This window comes from Peromyscus eremicus, chromosome 8a (genome assembly GCF_949786415.1).
Source record: "Peromyscus eremicus chromosome 8a, PerEre_H2_v1, whole genome shotgun sequence".
Classification (NCBI taxonomy): domain Eukaryota; kingdom Metazoa; phylum Chordata; class Mammalia; order Rodentia; family Cricetidae; genus Peromyscus; species Peromyscus eremicus.
Window position 1 is genome coordinate 47,301,649 of NC_081423.1, and position 21,806 is coordinate 47,323,454.

Consider the following 21,806-nt stretch of genomic DNA (forward strand, 5'->3'; position numbering starts at 1 on the left):
GGTCCTGAGTTCAATTCCCAGTAACCACATAGTGGCTGAAAACCATCTGTAATGAGATCTGGTTCCCTCTTTGGGCCTGCAGGGATCCATGCAGGCAGAATACTGTATACATAATAAATAAATAAATCTTTAAAGAATAAAAAAAAAAAAAAAATTAAAAAAAAAGATTAAAAAAAATCTTCCATGTTATATATTGTTTCTCTTCATTCAGGGTTGAAATTCTCTTCTATTTATTTATTGAAAGTGTATATATGTGGGCATGTGTGTGCCATGCTGCCCATGTGGCTGTCATAGGATAAGCTCTCTCTACCATATGGGTCTTGGAGCAAATTCCGGTCATCAGGCTTGGTGACAAGCACCTTTACCAACTGAGCCGTCTCCCTGGATGTGAGACAATGGAATTCTAAGTTAAACATGCTAGAATAGAATATTACCAAAAACTATGACAATGATGACAAACTATAAAAGAATGAAATGAATGTAAATAAATAGATGAATTAGATATAATATGGCATATAAGGTGACATTAGAAAATAAATGTCTTATTAGAGAGTAGTCCATGATGCCAAATTCTGTAATAACTACCATGCTAATTCAGATTTTAGTGGTTTTTATTCTATAAGGAGAATGAACTAAAATGGTCTCTATTGCTACAAGGGGCAGTCTCTACATGGAAAATACACATGTCAACTGACATTTAATAATAATTACTTTTAAACAATCTAATATAAAAGTGTGATCTACGACAGATAATTTTTTTTTAAATTTTAAACAGTAAAATATTTTCTCTGTGGAAAATAGTACAAATGCTAACATTTCCCAATAAGCCCTTTTAAGCCAAATGATAGCTGAATTATACATATAAATATTGATTAGATTCTGGGATACAGAAGAAACCTATCTTCATCTGTTCAGAGAGCTATGTTTTACTTACGTTGTGTAAGTGAGATTCCTATTCATCTTCCCCTTTACTGTTTGATTTACGGCAGACATTTTTCTATAGGCTAATCCATATTCTAAAAAGATTTTAGCCTCCCCTCCTGAAAGTACAGCCAACATATTCTCTCATCAGCTTGATACAGTACACATTCTTATCCTAAAAGTGCAATGTTGCACTAAAGTTTGCCCAGTGATTGGGTAAAACCAAAACTTATTATAAGCCACAGTCATCCTAGGGTCTCCCCTGCTAGGCAGCATCCTTGGATCTGTGGGTTGCAGTCTGATTTTGGACAGATAAATTAACACTACAAGTTATAGCTAGTCAGAAAGTCCCAGACAATATTCATGGATAAAAATTTGAATAATATATGACTAGCAGTCTTTAGAGAGATCCTAGTGTAAACGAATGTGATTTTTCAAAATGATAGTTCTAATGAGTAACTATATTTGAGGCATCATTTCCTTTACCATTTATCATCATGGTGTGACATTCACTCGGCCAAAAGTTATTTTTAAAGGAAATTTGCTACTCCATGATATATTGCACAGCATGGTGGCAATTATTAGTAATGTGTTAACTATTTCAAGGAAGAGTGGACTGAAGTGCTCTCGTCACAAAGAAAGGGTAAGCATTTGTGGTGAAGATATGTTAATTAGACCAGTTTGGTCATTTCAGAATGTATACATATATAAAAATATCAATTACACAACAAAATATGCTATTATTAATGTTATTAAAAATAACATTAAAGTTAAGAAATAAGAAAATTATCACAAGTCCAATAACTGAAAGCTACACAGCAAAGAACTCAGATGTGACAGTGAATTAAATGAAGAAACGCACCGAAGATTATTGATTGGAGACCAAACACGTACAGCACATGGTAGTTAATAATCCAAATTTTGTATTGCTTCCTAACAGGCAATTTATAAATTTATATAAAAATATAAAGTGCTTTAGAATGAACCAAGATTATGGAACTAAGAGTATCACTCAGGAATGACTGGGAAGCACACAGATGGAGGAGAGGGGTAATGGGCTCAGCGTGTTGCTAGAGACCCTACTTCTGAAACCACCCAGGAGGAAAACCCCACCCGGAGGAAGCTGCCCAGGGCAGAAGGAGGTGCGTGCCAGATAAAAAGCGTCCAGTGCCACACCTCTTTGAGCAGGTGAAAACGGGAAGAAACCTTGAGGAACAGGCAACATGTGAGGAAACGACTTAGAACATCAGGCGACTAAAACCAACTGGGGGCACTTTAATAATGGGAAGACAGCAAACTAACGCTGCATTTACTCAGTGCTGGGTTCAGAGCGGTGGGCTGGGGGTTTCTGTTTGTTTTCGAATTTTCCTTTATTATAATGAACTGGAGACAGGCTATAAACAGAATAAACAGCACAGACAGATGTGGCCATGTGCTTCTTAGAAAGGATTTGGAGATGGTTTGGTGTGGAAAGTTTTTTAAAAGTTCAACATTACATTTTTAAAGCCACATTAAATCTAGATTTTTCCAAAACACATTAGAAATGTAAAAGTTTCCTCACAAACCCCTTTGAAGGTTAGTGTGAGGAGGGTCTTTACACAGATGGCTACCCTGCTGACTTGGAGAAGGCGCTCGTGTCTGAAAGTGTCTTTACTTTTCAGGGCTGTTCCCGAAGCACTTTCCACAGCTCTGTGCCCTTAACCCTGGCTGCAGCTCTCACGTCTGTGCTGTTTGGAACCTTGGCTCCTACCATCATTATTATTTCTCACTCTTAATTTGTTCAAGTTATGTAGCACAGCAAAACAGACGGACAAACACTGCAAGCAAGCAGTTTCTATGTGCTCCCTGCCTGTTCATTTAAATTGTGATGTTTAGGAGTGAAATGTCCAAGTGTTCGGACAAGGCGAGATTGTGTGTGCCTGTCTGTACATCTGTGGGTGTCCATGTGTGAGGATGCACATGCACACTTGAGCACAGCACTTAGAGGTCAGACACCATCAGGGGTCATCTACCTCAGTTTGAAACGAGGTCTCTCATGGGTCTGGACCTGCCATGCAGGCTGAGCTGTGTGCTCGGCAGTCTCAAAAGTGTGCCTGCCTCCACCTCCTCATGCCGGGAGTGCGACTCACTGCACCCTGCTTTTCTGTCACGTGGGCTCTGCATATCAAACACAAGCACTTTATTGAAACGACTGTCCGTCAGTTCCACAATGCAAGTTTTATGTGTTTAATTGCTAAGGAATATTATGTTTGTTTAAACAAAAATGTGGTGAGATTACTTTAATTTTTAAAGATTATGTTTTATTTTTATCAGTGGATATGTGAGTGCCCGAGGCGGCCAGAACAGGATGTCAGACACCCTGGAACTGGAGTGACTGGAAGGTGTGAGCCCAGGGGTGCAGGCTCTCTGGAGGAGCAAGCAATCCTCTCCTATGCTGAGGTTATTTCATTTGAAAGTCTTAAAGAAAAATTTCACTAATAATCAGGGGTGCCAACATGCCCGCCAAAATCTTTTATTTTAATCAACTTTCCACATATATTCTCAGCTATGGATTATACAACTAAAGAAATAGTTCCAATGAGTCAAGTGGCAAGGTTGTTTTGAATGAATAATGGATTCAAATTATGAGCTGACCTCATGAGGGTTAAGAGGCTAACAGGATACACGTCCACAGTGACATCAAAGCGGTGAGAACTCAGCTCACTGAGTGCTGGAGCAAACACGAGTAAAGCTGGGTAAACTGAGGCACCAGTGATGTCTGCTCTGCCTGACCAGCTGCAGCAAGGCGCTGGCTCGCACTTTCTTTTTTTTACAAATAAAGTCCCATTTTTATTTTTTATTATTACAAATAAAGTAATAGGAGTAAGACTAACATATAAATGTCATTAATGGGGGCAGAATTTATCATTTAACACATAGTGGCTGAAATTTGTCATATATGATTTTCACAAAGAGAACAGTTTGCATTTATCAAAATTTGCCCTAAGAGACAATAGCTAAGATTTGAACTTTAGAGGTAACTTAAAAATTTTTAATGGGAGAACTTTCCATTAGTTTGTCTTTTTTTTTTTTTCATTTTTCTTTATTAAGAAATTTTCTACTCACTCTACATGCCACCCACAGATCCCATCTCCTCCCTCCTCCCACTCCCAGCCCTCCCTCCCAAGCCACCCCACATCCCCACAACCCCCAAATCAAGATCTCCCATGGGGAGTCAGCAGAGCCCGGCACACTGAGCCTAGGCAAGACCAAGCCCCTCCCCACTGCACCAAGGCTGTGCAAGGCATCACACCACAGGCACTGGGCTCCCCAAAGCCTGCCCATAGACCAGGGACGGATCCTGATACCAGTCTAGGTGCTCCCCAAACAGTTGGAGTGGCTCACACTTTCCATCAGAAATCATTTCCTGTGCTATCACCACTCCCTGAGGGCTCACTACCACCAAGGATGAGGAGAAGTTTGGCGTACTATGTCAGGTAACCCTCACCCCAGCCCTATCTGGCACTACCGTTACTTCACTTTAAAGATGAAGACACTGGGGCCCAGACAGCCTGACCAGCTGAGGCCACAGCACTCACATCTGCCCCTCCCAGGCACTTCGGTTGCCAGTTTCTGTTCCTCATCACCGCTCGCTCTGAGCATCAGGAACACTGTGCATCGTGACCCCATGTCAGATTGCACAAAAGAATTCTGGCAACAGTACAAGGCTCTAAACAGACAACAACCAAAATCAAACACAAGATGAATCTGGTGTCTTCTGGCAGCGTGCGCCCATAGTTTATCAAGTGACTGCACTGAAGACTTATTTCTGAACTGGTAACGCAAGTGCTTTGTGCTGCACACCCCAGCTCGGTGCACACCCCAGCTCTCCACTCAGCACTAATGCTACACCACACCTGCGAATAGCACCTGAGACCCCCTACTACACAGGATTTTGCTCTTATTGAATCATACTAGTAAAAGACTTTTAGCGTTATATTTTCCTAATGGCATTTCTTTGTTTAGTTCTAGGCCAATGCTTCCTTCTTCTCTACCTCCATCTATCTATTAGCTATCTTACTATTTTAAATTTTCTCTGTTACTTGAAAGAGAAAAAATTAAAAGCTAGGTGAAACCAATCAATCAGCCCCAACAATCAGAATTCTGTCTGACTGCATGCACGATGAGCAGGATTGCTTTTGGTAGCTCCGAATGTCTGGTCCACTCTCTTTGCTGCTCAGATGCCTTTGGCTCTCCTGAATTCCTGGCCATGGGTTTGAAAACGATGTCAGATAAAGCACGCAGGTGTTAGGTTCAAATCTAAAACTTCCCATGATTTAAAGATGAAGACTATGAAAGACAGTGTTTTCATATCTGAATGAAAATCTGGGAGCAAGATGATGCTCTTTATACATACAATCACATCAGTATTCTGTTTCTTCACAACACAAGGGCAGCAAGCCTCAGGCTCTAGTGACCTGGTCCTCACAGTCTAGCTCTTCAAGGGGACACAGCAGCAGGTTCTTCTGCAGCACTCAGTGACCCAGGTGGGTCCCAGGGTGCATTCCCAGACTTCTAAAACAGAGCAACTCAGAGCAGAGGTGGGGGCCTGCACTCTCAGACAGCTGCACTGCAAGGGATTCCTTCTGTACAGCAAAACTGGAGCGCTTTTAATCCGGCCTAAAATAAGTGATCAGTTTGCTAAAGCACTCCTGAATACAGCTTCTTATCCAACACAACAACTCCATTAATATAAAAAAAATTAAGTTAACTAGCTAAAGTACCGACAGATATTAATTTTATAACATCTATACATAACTGATATAGAAAGAGATTCTAATAAAGTCTGTCAAAAGAACAAACAAAGTAAAAAGCATTCCACTGTGTAATTATACTATTTACCTATTCAGAAACAAACAGCTTTGTAATATGGATTGTTTTGTATTTATGCCTAATGGCCATGGTAATCTAACTGCATATTTATTAATTTTAAAGATGATTTTTCATGAAGTTATATACTGCTATCCGATAATCAGAAGGAAATAAAAACATCAAACAAATACAAAAACCAGTGCCATTTGGACAAACTAAAGACCATTTTCAAGATGCAGCAAGTCTTCACCCTGCTGGGGGTATTATCCGAAGCTTCTGGATGACATCATCACTGGGGAACCGTGGACAAAGGGCACATGGGAGCGCCAGTTTTTTTTTTTTTTACAGCTGCACATGACTCTACGATGCTCTCAAATAAGTATTTTAATTGAAAATACTGAGGCAATATAGTATGTCCATATCTAGCTCAAACTCCCAAAGCAGGCTCATCCCACAAGTTTCAACAACACTGCTGTCCTGTAGCTGTTCTCTTCAGTGGTGTTCTACAGTGCATGCAGTTGTGGAGACCAGGCTCAGTCTCTTCTATGTGCATGTGGGGCCTTTCTGGAGGTAAAAACATCAGTGGCCCAAACACAAAGTCAGGCATCTTACAGGCTTGTTAGGGGTTCTGAAACAATCCCTGACAAGGGTGGATGCATTTCATCTTCCAGTATGAATAGCCATTAAAATATCCCAGAACCAGTTAATTTTTTTTCAGAAACAAATACTTTGGAGCATAAGTTCCTTACCACATTTCTTGATAGTTTATTCAGTACAGAAGAACCCTTGTATCTTTGTCTCTTCATTCTTTAAGAATGCTTTCGTATGCATGTAAGCACATCCTGATGAATATTCCTAAGGACCACATGTATGAAGCAACTAGATAAAGCCTGAATCACTGTATTCTTTAAGACTGATATGGATTTTTAACAATCCTGAAGCATCAGTCTGTTTTTCTTCAGTTAGTCACATTTGCTGAACTCAAAGACGTTATGGAATCTCTATCATCAAACAGTTTAGTGAAGAAACTAAAAATACTATTTATGAACTAAAAAGAAACTCCCTAGTAACAAAGCAAAAAGCACACAGAATCCACAACTGACTGTCACTGACTGAAAGGGCACCATGACCACAGGGGCCATTCTGTAAACACGAACTTGGCTTCACAAACTTGGCTTCGCCTGACGGGAAACATGCTATGCAAAATCAAAGTCCCACAAAGCCTCACTGAGATTATTTTGGAATGAATGAGAAATCTGAATCAAAGACAAGTTTGAAACAAAAGATATTTCCTTAATTTCAATTATAATAAAAGTCTCTCAATCTACACTTTATAGTGATTTTTTTGACTATTCATAGTGAAGGCAGGATGTAAAGGACCCTGACTTAGCATTTTTTTTTTTTTTATTAGACAGATACAATTTCACAGTTTTAACCTATCTGGTATCAGTGATGGCAGACATTTGAAAGGCTTGATCATCAACTGTGTATCTTGAGTATAACAAGCGCCTTACATCACATATTGAATGCGATTATAATTTTTAATTTGTTAATTCAACAAAATCAGGCATACAAAAATAGATACAAGACCCACACACAGGGATTACTCTTAAAAGTAAGAAATTCTTTAAGGATTATCGTTTTAATTCAATTTTAAAATAACAATATTTATTTTTTTCAGAAATAGTCTATGGCTGAACTTCTCATAAGCACTGACAGTCTAAATGTGTGTAATTTGGTTACAGTTGGGACAGAGTACCAGAGAGCCAGAAGACCTCAAAGCTTCCTTTAGAGAATGGCTGGTGGGAATAGTTAGTTAACAATTCCCTTGTTTCAATTGAAGTGTGCACTTTTAGAGCACTCTCAATAACTTGAAAACAGGTTGCTCATGGTCTCCACATTCTGTTTTCACAGGATGTACAGAAATTGCTTGTAGCTCAATCTAACTGGATGAGAACACAGATTTCCACACATTACCACATCACTTCTGATAAAGTAAGAAGTGGCTGGTTTAAATACACGTGGTCTATTCTTTAATAACTCTAAGGGGAATTCCAAAGAATTTTATTAAATCAACTAAGCCAAGGGCTGCCACCATTTGTCTTGGGGAACTTCACAAATGCCCCACGCCACACATCGTCTCAAATACACACACCCCACATGGTGCAACTAACTCATCATGTTACAAAGCTAAACATTTTAACAAGCCCAAATTGACTGAGTTGTATTCTTTCTTTCAGAATTGCATAAATATAAATGAACTAAACTCAAAACAACACACAATGACACAATCCCTTCCACATTATTTGAAAATTAAATTTCTGACAGTAACAATGCATACTTTTTCTTTAGTATTTTATTTTTAAATTGAATATACCAAGCTATGATACAGCTTCAAAATGGACACAGAATAATTAAACAAAGCCAGGAATCCTCTATGGCACAGGCATTCCTCTTGCTATGAAGAGATTCCTCTCTCCCTTTCTACGAACCTACTGCTTAGCAGTTCAACTAATGTCTGTATACTACAGAAAATTAGTATTTCGTATGGACGTTCTAGTGAGAGTCATCTATTTGTAAGACTGAAGTGCACGCTTTTATGACTAGGGAAAGATTACAGACAGAAAGTTGAGAGCAGAAATTCCTGTGCCGCCACTAGTACAGGTCTCCATCCTCACAGCCCAGAGAAGAGCGCAGAGACAGGCAAGAGGGCTTAGACTGAATGGATCATACCTCCAGGCTGCAGGAGCTGAAGGATGCATTGTTTCATTCCAGACAAAGCTTACTAAAGTAATATATTTGACCATCTCCACATCTTATCTTTCTCCAGAATGTCAAGCGACAACGTCATGGCACCTGGCTTCTATGCGGATCCCAGGCCCAAGAGACTGCACAGCTGCGGAAGGGTAGAGCTCAAATATCAAAAATCCCTGATATAATAAAACGGGGTAAACTTAAACCACCCATTTCTAATCCAATTACTTTATCTCCTCACCTCATCGACAATGATTTCATGATGTTTGGCTGAAGAATGATGTGGTATTTGGTTTGTGATTAAATTCTATCATGATCTATGGAAATATGATGGGCATTGAAACCCAAACAAAAGCAAATGTAAGTATTTTTAACATAGGCATAAATGATGAAAAGGTCCATTATTTAGGGAAACTTCTCATTAGTTAAAAATGATGTCAGAAACCGCTAGTGTTTGCCCCCACCTTGTGACTTAACCTCCGTTCTTGCTTTCCGTAGGAAAGTACCCTAGGATGAGGAGATGTCAGTCACATTCTCTACATAGCTCCTCCAAGAACAACACAGTATGGTGTTTCTCACAGCAACTGTAGTTCCACAACCCCCCCACCCCATGTGTGTATCACCACATGGCAACCAGACAAGCTACAGTATGGTTTCTTTTAAGGGGAAATACCTGCTTTATAACATTTCTGAAATCTGCTTTTTCAATTAGTGCCACCAGGACACAGGGTATAAAGTTTTTGCCTGTTTCTGGCCCATTCTTCATGGTGCACTGTGATTGCCCAGGCCCTCCCATTACATAAAACGCTCCCATCATGCAAAGCCAAGGGCAGAGCAAATCTCACAAGGTCTCACCAACCTCAGTGGAAGGGAGGGGGTGGCTGGAACCTGCCCTTCCTTATTCCTAAAATTCTTGCTGAGGGGTTCTGGCAGACATGGGAGAGGTTTCACCATCTCCCTCATTTCCCTAGAGAGAAATCAGGAGGCTGTGGCTCCTCGACCTGTAAGAATTCAGCCTGAGAATAGAAGGCCCAATCGAATCCTGGGGCTTCTGGGCTTTGCCTAATTTGTTTTGTTGGCTCTAGAAAGATAATTCCTGTCCCTTAAAATGGTTACAGAGACAAAGGTATGTTGGAAATCAGCATATGCTAAGTGCTCAGTGAGCACTGCCCTGGTGCATTGTATATAGGGGAGTGCATTCGGTCATGGGGGGGGGAGTGTCAAAGAGGATATTAGGTACCCTGATCTCTGCAATCTCGGATTCCCTTGATCCAGTCACTATACTCGAAGCTCCCCCATTTTGGTTAGGCTGGCTGAATCAGCAAGCTCCTGGGTTCCACCTGTTTCCACCCCTTAATGCTGAGGTCACAGGCACGTGTAGCCATGCAGGATCTTGTTTTTTACAAGGGTGCTGAGATCTGAACTCAGACTATCAGACTTGTGTAGGAAGCTCCCTTACTCACCCACTCATTTCCCCTGGCTGCCGCAATTTATTTTTATAAAGCATCGTAAGTCTTTTCGCAGAATTATTAAGGAGTTAGTTGAACTGTCATTTCACAGCTTCCTTAATGAAAACACACACATGAATCTGAAATGATCTTCACTAGTGAGATGGATAAGCTTAAGCTACTGTTTGTATCTGGGTATTTCATCTCATGCTGCTTTTACGTTTTCTTCTGCATTAAGACTTGAGTGCACAGAACTTTCTGAGTGGGGCATTAAATGCCTCTTTTACAATAGGTAAATGGATCCACTTTATGCTATATAATAAAAAAGAACAGTTTTCTTTGCTTTTTAAAGTTATATACTATTTTTTGATAGCAAAACCAGGAAACACAGAAAGAATAAATAGAAGCCTTAGTACTGAAATTCACACGTTTTTGATGTAAAACAACAAACAAAACACTTAAATGTGATCTTTCAAATTGTAATGTAAAAGCAATAGATAGTAGGAACAATCCAAAATATTGAATCCTCAAATAAAAACAAAGCAAGCTGGGTGTGGTGATGCACTCTTAATCCTAGCACTCAGGAGGCAGAGTCAGGCAGCTAGCTCTCAGTGCATTGGGCTTTGAGCCCAGCCTGGCCACAGTGAGTTCCAGGACAGTCCCGGCTACAAAGTGAGAACTGTTCTCAAACCACCACCAGCAGCACATAACATAAAAGAAAACAGAACAAAGCTCAAATACTTGGCCAAGGCTGATGGCCTGGCTAGGGGACACTGGAGGTCTCAAGTGGCCTGGAGGAGACAGAAGGGGACTGAGGCAGCAGCTACTTTCTACATACCCACTTTTCATCTACAGGACTCCAACTCCAACCTGCACACAGGCGTGTGTCCCTGACTGGAACATTGCAGTGCATCCAAGTTCTCCGTGTTCCTCATAGATGATACACTTTAAATACCCCAAATGGCCTTCTGTGCCAGGGGTATCTTTTACACATCAGTTCCCAAGTAAAACTCTGGGCATTACAATGTGGTTTTGTACTTCCTTACAGCTGAATTCAGTAGCACTATATATACCATCTTGTTCTTAACAACAGAATTAGTAAAATTAAATACTTCATTGAGGTCTCTCTCAAATTTACAAGAGTAGAAAATGGAGATGTAAAAGTGTAAGTATCATTTACCAGAAACACTGCTAAGGAAAACCTGTGCTCAGAGCAACTCCTTAGCTTTCATTTCATCTGTCAGGTTAAGCTGGGACAAGGTAGGAAGCTTGATTGTGAAGGACATACTCAAAATTTTTAGACAGAGGAAACTCCAGAAGTGGATCACTGAGAAACTTAGAAACTCTGTTTTCATGGTCATTTCAAGCTGGGCGGGCTCTTCAGAGCCCTCTGACCATACTTAAGTGGAGCCATACTTAAGTGGGAGGAGAGGAGAGGACAAAGAGAGCTCACCAGAGGCCCCTAGGCTCCAAGAGCATAACCAGCTCCTTCCCTGGAGCTAGATTTAATCTATGTGCACTGGTGTGAGGGTGTCGGGTCCCCTGGAACTGGAGTTACAGACAGGTGTGAGCTGCCATGTGGTTGCTGGGAGTTGAACACGGGTCCCCTGGAAGAGCAGTCAGTGTTCTTAACCTACTGGGTTTCTTAATACGTGGCTACAGTGCTATCTCCACAGGCTGGTGCCCATGCTGAAGGAGGAGAAACAAACTTGGTTTCTGATTCTTCATTAAATACAGAGCACACCGCCAAGCACACACACGCTTGCTGCAGACTCTGCTTAGGCTGGCTTTTCCACAGGCCTGCTTTTCAATACGGAGGCCTGCACCTTCCTACCTAAGTAAGGAGCACGCAGCTTAGAACGCTTCCAGAAGATACTGAAAATGATGGTGGCAAGTTTTCTCTGGGAGTTTGGAAGCAAGTGTGCGCACGAGAGTTGGAGGAGCTGTTCGTCCATGAGCCCAAGTACAAGAGCGCACTGGAAAGCAAAACCTGGACTGAGCAGGAGCGTGAGGACTGCCTGCCTACAATGCTCATTATGTACGGAGGCAGATTGAACACACACCTTGAAATATAGAGTGTTATTTAGGCAGAGAGAGGAGACTTCACTGTGAGATTTAAATACCATAGCAGTATCTGAAAACCAAAAAGGAATACTTTTTTTAAAAAAAAAAAAAAAATAAATAATACAAAATGAGTGTTTAAAAAAATAAACAGAAATACAGGTTTAGAACTATATCTTGAGACATGTCCTCTTTGGAGTTGAGCACTTCTGTTTGGGTCCAGCCTGTACGGTCATGAGTTCACTGATGATATACCTAATTTGTCCCTCTCAAAGCACCCTGCTGCTTTCCCCAGTATTCTTTTTATCTAATTATCTGAATATTTAGGGCGAAAGCATTTTTACAAGGACTCATACATGCAAATTACACAGTAACATCCTTGTTCTTTGTACACACACTTACTACAGTAATGCTGGGTAATCCACACTCTAAACCATTAAGTTCTAATAGATGTTATGACCAAATGAATATGCAAGCATAGGCAGCTTCTTTCCAGAAATGTAAAGGAATAGGAAGAACACAGACAGTCATAGCCTAATGAAATAAGACAGCTATCTGATAGTATTTGAAACTAATTATTGCAGGGAGACCCTTTTGTGACATAAACCTCATTTCCAACATTCAAAAAAAAAGTTTTAATTTCATAAACGTAAGAAAAATAAAAACATATCACAGCTGAAAATGAAAATATTCAAAACTGCATCATTAAAATGTAGATTAAATAACGTAGTTCTATAATCCATTCACATTTTAAGTCTATTTCTTTAATTAAGAATTCAGTTCAGTGAAACCTGTGGGTTAAACTATTAGAGGTAACAAAAAGTAAAATTAAACATAAAGTGTCAATTCAGTAAAAAGAAAAATCAGATTCATAAGCAGCATCTACAACAAATCTCAGGTCTTCACTTGTGTGTGTGTGTGTGTGTGTGTGTATGTATGCCTTCGAAGTTCCATGCTGTAACTTAAAAGCCACCCCCTCTCTCTTAGAAAGATTCAAATTACTATTAAAAATACAACTCTCGGAAAACAATTAAACACACACTTGTGAAGGTAGTTAGACACACACACTTTGATGTGGCCACGTTACTGTTTTGGTACTTGAGGGCAAAGTAATAACTCTTCAGTAGTGCACAGTTATTAAGCAGACATCTAAGTGTGCAGAAACAGTACCTTTTACTTTTAAATGTAGAAAGACAGTAACAAAATTAACATTGTAACTGGAAACAAAAAGCAAGTAGACAAACTGTCACGGTAACACATTTACATTAACACCTGTAAAACTTCTTTGATGAAAATCAGCAGTGTTCAATATTATTCATAGCTCTGATTCACAAATGTGAGTGGAAAGTATTTCCACATTTAGATTTTTTTGCATTGACCTTAACAATTCTTATTTTACATCAAATATAGTCCGCTTGCCCCCAGCACATAAACCCACGCAAAGATGGAGGTAAGAACACACTGCATGCTTACGGCCCAGTGTGGCCAACCCCACTGGAACTGCACTCAGTGACAGCCCAGAAGGGACACAGGAAGAAGATTCTTCAAGAAGAATCCAGTCAAATCATTCAATTAAGAAAATGCCCACCCACAGCACAGAGGTTGGCTCAGTAAAGAAAACAGCTTAAGTTTACAAGTTCCTTCATAGCCTACTCCACAATAAACTCTTTAAAGAGCCAAAATTGCCCCCGCCTTTTTAAATTAAACCATTTTCTTTCAAAATTTAAGTTCAAAGATTAAACATAACACATAGGTTATTTAGTCCTTTGTCCAGAATTCATGATTTTATTTTACAAAGAAACACAAATTACAGTTATTCACAGCCTTTTCCTAAAGTTAGAAACACATGTGAGACCAAATCAATTCAGCTTACCATATTTCAGCAATGTTCACACTTATTAATACTGAAAGTATTTCCCCATAATCTTCAAACACTAAAAGAAGATTACACTAGAAATCATCACGGACACTAGTGCTTCAGCGGGGCCTTACGAGAATCCAGTAAAACCCCAACTTTTGACCGGAACGTGATCAAATCCTCACTGTCATGGAACACTTGTGCGTGCCCGGTCAGCAGACACCTCCCTAGGCTGCCACCCTCACACCAAGGAGCTCAACAAAAGGCTGTTTTCATAAAAAGAATAAGAAAAGCAGAACTGTGAGCACCGTCACCATGAAACACACACTATTCAATCAAACAGCGCAAAATACGCACACACAGAAACACAGGACACTGAACAAAAACCTGAACCCACGACAAAAAGTATGAAATTTGAAAAAAAAAAAAAAAAGGGGGGGGAGTTAGTTTTCGGTTGTTAATCAGCTGTGGAAACAGGATGTTTATTAATACTGAATTTATTTTTAAAATACATCTTTGAGACTGAAAAGACGATTACAGAAATCAGAAACTTTTAAAAGTGTTTGAATGCAGTAATTCAAGAGTTTATACTGAACCTTTTATTCAATGGCTTGACTAAAGGAATTTAAATCAGTGAGACCCAAATGGCTTAAGTTTAAATGGATATTGATGGAGAAGTAAACATTTGGGTCCATTTTAAAATAAAGATGAAATGGTAAAGTGCCTTCAAGCTAAACATATTTAAAATAATAAATAGAAAGTAATGAAAGGCGTGTCCTTATACGGAGCTGGGGGAAGTCCCAGCGATGAGTCAACCCAGGCCCCTTATTAATCTCAATGTGTTGTTAGAAGCATTTTTCTAATTGACCCCGAATTAGCATTTACTATCCCAGAGAGAGTTCTCTGTGGCAAACACTTGAACGGAGGTTGTCTGATGGCTTTGGCTTGCATTAGAGGTGTAAATAGATTCAGTGAGAAGAGTTCGCTGTGGTCCTACAGGCAGCACCGGAACCGCCCTGCTCCTCACCCACCACACAAGCAAGGCATGAAGCGCTCTCCCCCGACTAATATATTAGGTCCTCTAAAACAATGCATTAATTATGCAGTCCCTGAGAGTCAGACACTGTGCTTAACATGATTAGTGCTGCTGTCTACCCCACTTAAGTCCTGACATGTATTTTAAAACCTGAAAGCGAACTGGATGCTTTCTAGTACCCGGAGCACTAGCTGTGGGCTTCTCGGGCGTACAATAACCGCGAAGCACACAGGCTGGATGCCGTGGAGGCTTCTGGCTCCTCCAACTCCGTCTTCCCTTTGTGATATTTGCGATATATGTATCGGCCTCGTGAAGAGCTGCATTCCATTTTTCACCTCTGAATATGTTCTAAGTTGTACAGTGTGATTTGCAGTAAAAAGAAAAAAAAGGTGTTTTTTTTTTTTGACTGTCAAGATTCTTTCCTCTCGGTTGCAAATAACCCCTTGTGGAAAGGTTACCTTGGCAAAGCAAGAATTTAATGCTCTAAACACTACTGGAGACCCAAAGTCCATCCTCTTCCGTTACAGGGTTGCAGTCCATCTCTGTTAGTGAGACGACAACCCTGTGGCCACGGGTAAGCTCTTGCTCTATCAGCTGTGGGAGTGGGCCTGCTGGTTTCTGAGCATGTTGAGAACTACAGCCTCCGTGAAGGGTTCCACTGTTGGTGGCTGGATAAAAACATTCCTGCTTCCTTCACCCTTCTGCATTCATCAGTGACAACCTGTGTAAATATATTTAAAGACCAAGTTCGCATTTCATTGTTCACATTTCAGGGGGAAAGCCCAGCCAGCGTCTCATAAATCAATCTGTCACCTGCTTTTACTGGTCATTTTCTAGTGTTTTCAAACCAAAGCGAGACCTGGGAAAGTGATAGGAAGAAGAAAGAGTGAAATCACTTCACACAACAGGGACATTTGTTTCCAGTATAGCTTATAACTGGCTCAGCATTATATAAGTAAGACCCATCATTTGCCACATTCATACAGTGCTCAAAGGCCAACTCTGCCATGGCCTTCTAGTGGGAAAGAACTGCATTCGACAACGAGAAGCCCACAAGGAAAAGCAGACTGTGCCCGAAACCTGAATGGCTCTCCCAACCTTTACCAGCGTGGACCACCGAGGGGGAGAACATGGCAGGCCGCTCCTCCTCCTCATGTAATTCCCATAGGTAATCACCTAACAACCAGGTGTTATGAAATGACTACACCATCCTAATTACCAAGAGGCCCATTAACAAATTACACTGGCACCACCAAGAGCTGAGAAGACAAACACAGGCCAAGGAAGGACAATGGACACACCAGCTCTCCCCATAGCCATTCCAAATGAACGGAGCATGTATGACCCACACGGGGAGTCTTAGGGAATTTAATCTACTATTTGAATTTTATGCCAAAGGAAATTAGAAAAACAAAGAGAAACTTGTGTGGAATGTTCTTAGAATGTATCTCTCCTCACGGTAACTATCCCACTGCTCTATCTGTAGTGAAAAGGCAATAATAAAGTACAATGAACTCTAAATGCAAGCCTCTCTAAGGTCCCCGAGAGTAGTGCATGGACTGAGGTCTAAGGGGAACGGATTAAGCAATTTCTTCCTTAGTAAAACCACCGTCAAACCTAATGAGTGGTCACCCTGCAGTATTTGATGCAACCACTAACCTATTTATAGCTGAACGGAGCAGAACACAAGAGTCAGGTATCCTGATTTATTCTTCAGAGACCTGCCATCACCTTGACAGGAGGGAGAAACGGGAAACTAACCACCATGCAATCAACTGTAACTGCTGTACACATCTTATCTCCTCCCAAGGAACAAAAGCAGCCCAGTTTTGCAGCTGGCCACTGCTAAGGCTGAGCAACAAGGAGGGGGGGTGCTTGATGCTGAGAGGGAAAATGTCTAGGTCTGCACATCATATGGTTTGACTTAGAGCGACTGATTAAAGATATTAAACGACTCGGAGCATAAATTGCATGCACCTGTTGTTCCCATGGTGGTAGCCCTTGCACAGCCCTGTGAGCATGAGAATTCTGCCATGGACAGAAAGCCCTGGCCGACTCCATCTCACGTTGTCCGGCACTGGAGGAGAGTGGATTTATTAATCAATTTCACAGTTTCTTTGGATACACTGTTTACATTAAGACGTGATACCAAATAGACCAGAGAAATAACATTGACATTTTCTAGTCAATGTCTTTCATTATAAGCTGCCTCTCTAATTTTATGATTTGTATACATTTTTTTTTCTCAACCAGACAAATTAGTTTCATGTGTTTTCATCACGCTGCAGGCTACTTTATCCATACTGGGAAAATAATCCTAAATTCCCCCTGAAAGTTTTCATTTTCACAGCTCAAATATTAATAGATTGCCTATGTGAGTCTTTGCGACTCTAACGGTCTTAAGAAAATGACCAAATTACTGCTGCTGGGAGATCCTTCCAATGGACTGGGACTAGGCCACTCAAAATCACAAGCTCACTGTGTGCTGAGAGAAAAGCCTCAAGAACGTGGACAGAGGTCTAGGATGCGGTGCTGAGGCGAAGTGCTGGACGCAGCCTCGGGGGCCTCATGTGGACTTAGAGAAGTCTGGGAAGATCAAAGGCCTGGCACCAAACAGTTCCCTGTACAGTGCTCTACAAAGCAAGGCCACCTGTGATCACTGCCACCCCTCCCTGTGCACCCAACCACCACAGCGTTAGGTCCTGTCTGGGCTTGGCTTCTGCTCAGAAGCTTTCTTTGAAGCAGGTGGACTCTCTGCAGGAGTGCCCACAAAGGCAAGCTCTTGGTTCCATGGCTCCAGGTAGAATTTAGTTCCTTTCTGGGAGATGTGTAATTATGAGCAGGTATTAATGTAATGGGATTTCCTGAAGCAACGGACTCAAGCACTGATGTTCGTCAGTGAAGACAGTGAGGTGCATGTAGTTGGCAGTGGGCATGCCAAGTGCCAGCAGTCACAGCATCACTCCCCTCGGACAGGTGCTCTCTCATTTGACCAAGAGTATCTTTTTCTAGCCCCATGAGTCCCAGCAATAACTGCCACTAATGAAGACTTCAGTCAGGCCTTCACGTAGAGCCTCAGATACAGCTAGACTGAAATCCACTCCCAGAGCATCATGGAACCTGTTGGCAGCCAGACAGAGGTAAGCGCTGGGGCACAGGTGTACTGTGTGTGGCAGGCCTGGAATCAGGTGGCTAAGACGGGTTGACTTCTAGCTCGGCACTTGGCCAAATGACCTTAAGCAGTTTGTGTACCTCCTTGGAGCATCCATTTCTCACCTGTCAGGTAGGTGATAAGAGCAGGGAGCACACAGTTACTAGGAAGATAAAATCGGATGACAAATGTAAAGTTCTTGGTGACCTCCAGTGAGACCATTATTACTGTTATCACCATTTTCCCTTTGATTCCAATGATTTGCAAAGCGGCAAGTTAGAGTGAGAGCACACGGTGTCGCACACGGTGTCATCCAGGCACAGTTCAGGGGTTAGAGTGAGAGCACACGGTGTCACACACAGTGTCATCCAGGCACAGTTGGGGGGGGGGGTTAGAGTGAGAGCACACGGTGTCATCCAGGCACAGTTTGGGGGGGGGGTTGCTCCTTGCAAGCTGGGCAAAGCAGGAAGTTCAAAGTTTACCTCATTTGAGCAAGAACCAGGAGGTACAAGGACTCAAAGGCAGGGAGAGACAGAACCTGTGCTCCCTTCCCCTAGCCCTACAGCACTAATCCTAATAGACGCTTGGGGACAGAGCACACCGAAGACACAGATAGATTAGGGAACTCCCTTTACTGAAGAGAATCACTGTAGACTGAGAAACGTCAGCAGCCTCTATTGGGGAAATTCTAGCCAGATGTTAGTCTGCTAATGGTACATCTACCTGGAAATTATTTTCCCAGTATGGGAAAACAAATTTGTCTAATAGAAAAAAAAATTATACAAATCCCAACTGCTCATATGTACCCACAACAGCACATACTTCTCTTGGAACAGACACGTTTCTTACTGCCTCCCCTTTCCTCCTGTACCCACTGGCAGAGTGCTAACAAAGCACCTATGTGGGAGGAGCCAGGGGTCACAACAGTTAGTTGGGTTTGCTCGCCACTGGCTTGGCCCACTGACCTTGACCAACATGGAACATGCTCACAGTTCTACCCACACTATAACTTCTGGTTGGAGTTGGAATGTGTAAGAAATGACCATTACCAAGCAAATCTGCTTCACTGTAAGCACAACCTTTAATAGTCCTGAAATTCTGTAATGAATTTCTAAATAGTCTTATTATATAAAAAACACAGAGCCAGAAATTTGGTTTAAAGCCTTTGAGAGATCAGGGAAATATGGAAAGCCACGAGCTAACCTCACCTCACCAATTCTGCAGCTTCCAAGGAGCATGACTTCCTGTCTACCCAAGCTTATATGCATTGCTTTTCTGCCCTCTCATTGGCTCTTAGCCCAGCTATCTCACTTCCTCTTCCTACACAGCTCTGTCACTGTCTGTCTGTCTGTCTGTCCAGACCTCCAAGTCTCTAGTTGGTACTGGGATTAAAGGCGTGTGTCACCATGCTTGGCTCTGTTCCCTAGTGTGGCCTTGAACACACAAAGATCCTGCCTGCTAAGGGATTAAGGGCATGTGCTGCCTGAGTTTGTCTACTTAAAATGGCTGACCTTTCCCCCCCTAATCTCCAGGCAAGCTTTATTTATTAACACACAGATAAAATACCACCACACACTAGTTCATAGCAAAAGCTAGCAAAATATCATGGAAGCAATGATTTAAATGAAAAGCTCAGCATTTCCTTTTCAAAATAGGACTACTAGAGGGAAGGGAAAGGGATGCTTGGGGCTGGTGAGGCAGCTCAGTGGTGAAGGCCTTACCCACCGAGTCTGATGACCGGAATCTAATCCTCGGGCACCCAGATGGCAGAAGGAGAACCAACTCCAGCAGGTTGTCCTTTGACACACCTCACACCCCTACACACATGGCATATGCCCCTCACTCCAAATAAATGAACATAAAAAAAATTTAAAGGGCTGGGCGGTGGGACACACCTTTAATTCCAGCACTCGGGAGGCAGAGGCAGGTGGATCTCTGTGAGTTCGAGGCCAGCCTGGGCTGCAAAGCGAGTTCCAGGAAAGGCTCCAAAGCTACACAGAAAAACCTTGTCAAAAAAAAAAAAAAAAAAAAAAAGGAATACATTTCAATTTCATGTAAAAGCATTGTTACTCATTTACTTGTAATTAGAAATACAGAGAACATTTTATTTCTAACTGTGTTAAACATCTCTCATTTTTACTGTTTTTAAAGAAATGTGGCCGAAAAGCTGCATATATGAAGTAGCCAGGCAGGGTATGGCAGGACCACAGAGCCTGAAACCAACTCACTTAACTGGCCAACAGTGCCTTGCAGGGCATGCAGAAGATGCCACTGGTACATGAGTTTTCCAAGGAAGAGACCCGAGTGCCCAATGCTCCAGGGCTGACATGAGTGTCTGCAACCTAATAAAGCTGTCTGAATTAAGTCAGCCTTTTCAGAGTGAAGGCCCCTCTCCTCTAATCCATTTCTATTGGAATATCTCCACGGTTTTGCATTCTTTCTTGCAGTTGCTGGGCTGTGACGGTAATGTCCTAAAGTCAACATGCCTTAGGCTGTCCTTACTCTAGGCTCCGTATTTCCCACCGAATCAAACTCTTATCTTGGCAATTATAACATTCAAAGAGGAACAAGCCAACTGCTTCCTCCCTGCACCCTGGTATGTTAGAGACCTCTGCACACAACACACACATGGGCATGCATGCTTTCCAGCTTCTCTTCCTGGCTGGATTATTTCTTGACCCAAACTCACTTCTCTCCATCTTTCAGTCATGAACACCCACACAGTCCAGCTAAATGGGTGGCCTAAGAATTTCACCAACTCTTTCTACCGCAGAAGCTAGATATACTCTTTTCTCTGTGCTATCATACACCACTTTATTTCTCTTACATGTTTTCTACCCGGAGCTGCTGTTATCTGCAAACATTCCTTACATTGCCCACCCTGCTGTGAGAGGAGAGATAATGAGCCACATGATACAGGTAGACTATACAATGGTGCCTCCCTTTCACAGACAAATCAAAACAAAGAGAAGTTATATCATCTGCCCTACACCACACAGCCGGTGACAGGACTCCAGTTTACGTTCTTAGGCATCATGGCATAGAGCAGGACGGTGCAGCTGTTAATATGGTATTTTCATCTTTGTTCCAACTATTAGTTTGCTTAAAGCCTCAGGGTCAAAGCTGTAGTCAGAATGGTAACAGGGAGGGAGAAGGATCCATGTCCCTCCCACCATAGCCCTCTAGCAGCTTAAGTTTTCAGCACATTATTTTTTTCCTTGCTGGTTTCTTTTTTAAAAGTAAACTTTGTATACAGATGTTTACTCCTTTACTCAAAATAAAATTCAGGTAGCACAGCCTGACGTGAACGATGGATGAGGTGAGGTACGTGAGGGATAAAAATAAAGTTGGAAGATATGAGCAAATAACTTAAAAATAATTGTAGAATTGAGATCCAGACTAGAAATATTCAAGAACAAGACCTAATAAGAAGTAAGCCAGGCATCAGGTTAGGAATGGTCATGACTTCTTCATCCAGTCTCAGAAGTAAGAGGAGAAGACAGAGTCAAGAAAAGAAATGGAATGACATGGAAGACAGACAGAGAAGGAAAACGGAAACAATGCCACAAGAGGAAAAAATGTCAGACAGAGAAGCCTGCATTTCTAGGGATCTACTGGTTTGTGTTTTGTTTTTAGAGACAGGCTCTCTCTCTCTATAGCCCCAAAATGGCTTCAAACTCAAATCTTCCTGCTCAGCCTCCCAAGTAGCCACCAAATCTGGTCAAG

At 41.6% G+C, this 21,806-nt stretch overlaps 1 protein-coding gene across 1 annotated transcript in view; it reads right to left on the bottom strand.

The window, feature by feature from the left end:
- Positions 1–21,806, bottom strand: part of LOC131917216 (protoheme IX farnesyltransferase, mitochondrial) — a 117,795-nt gene that overhangs the window by 44,537 nt on the left and 51,452 nt on the right. The gene's annotated exons all lie outside the window — the stretch shown is intronic.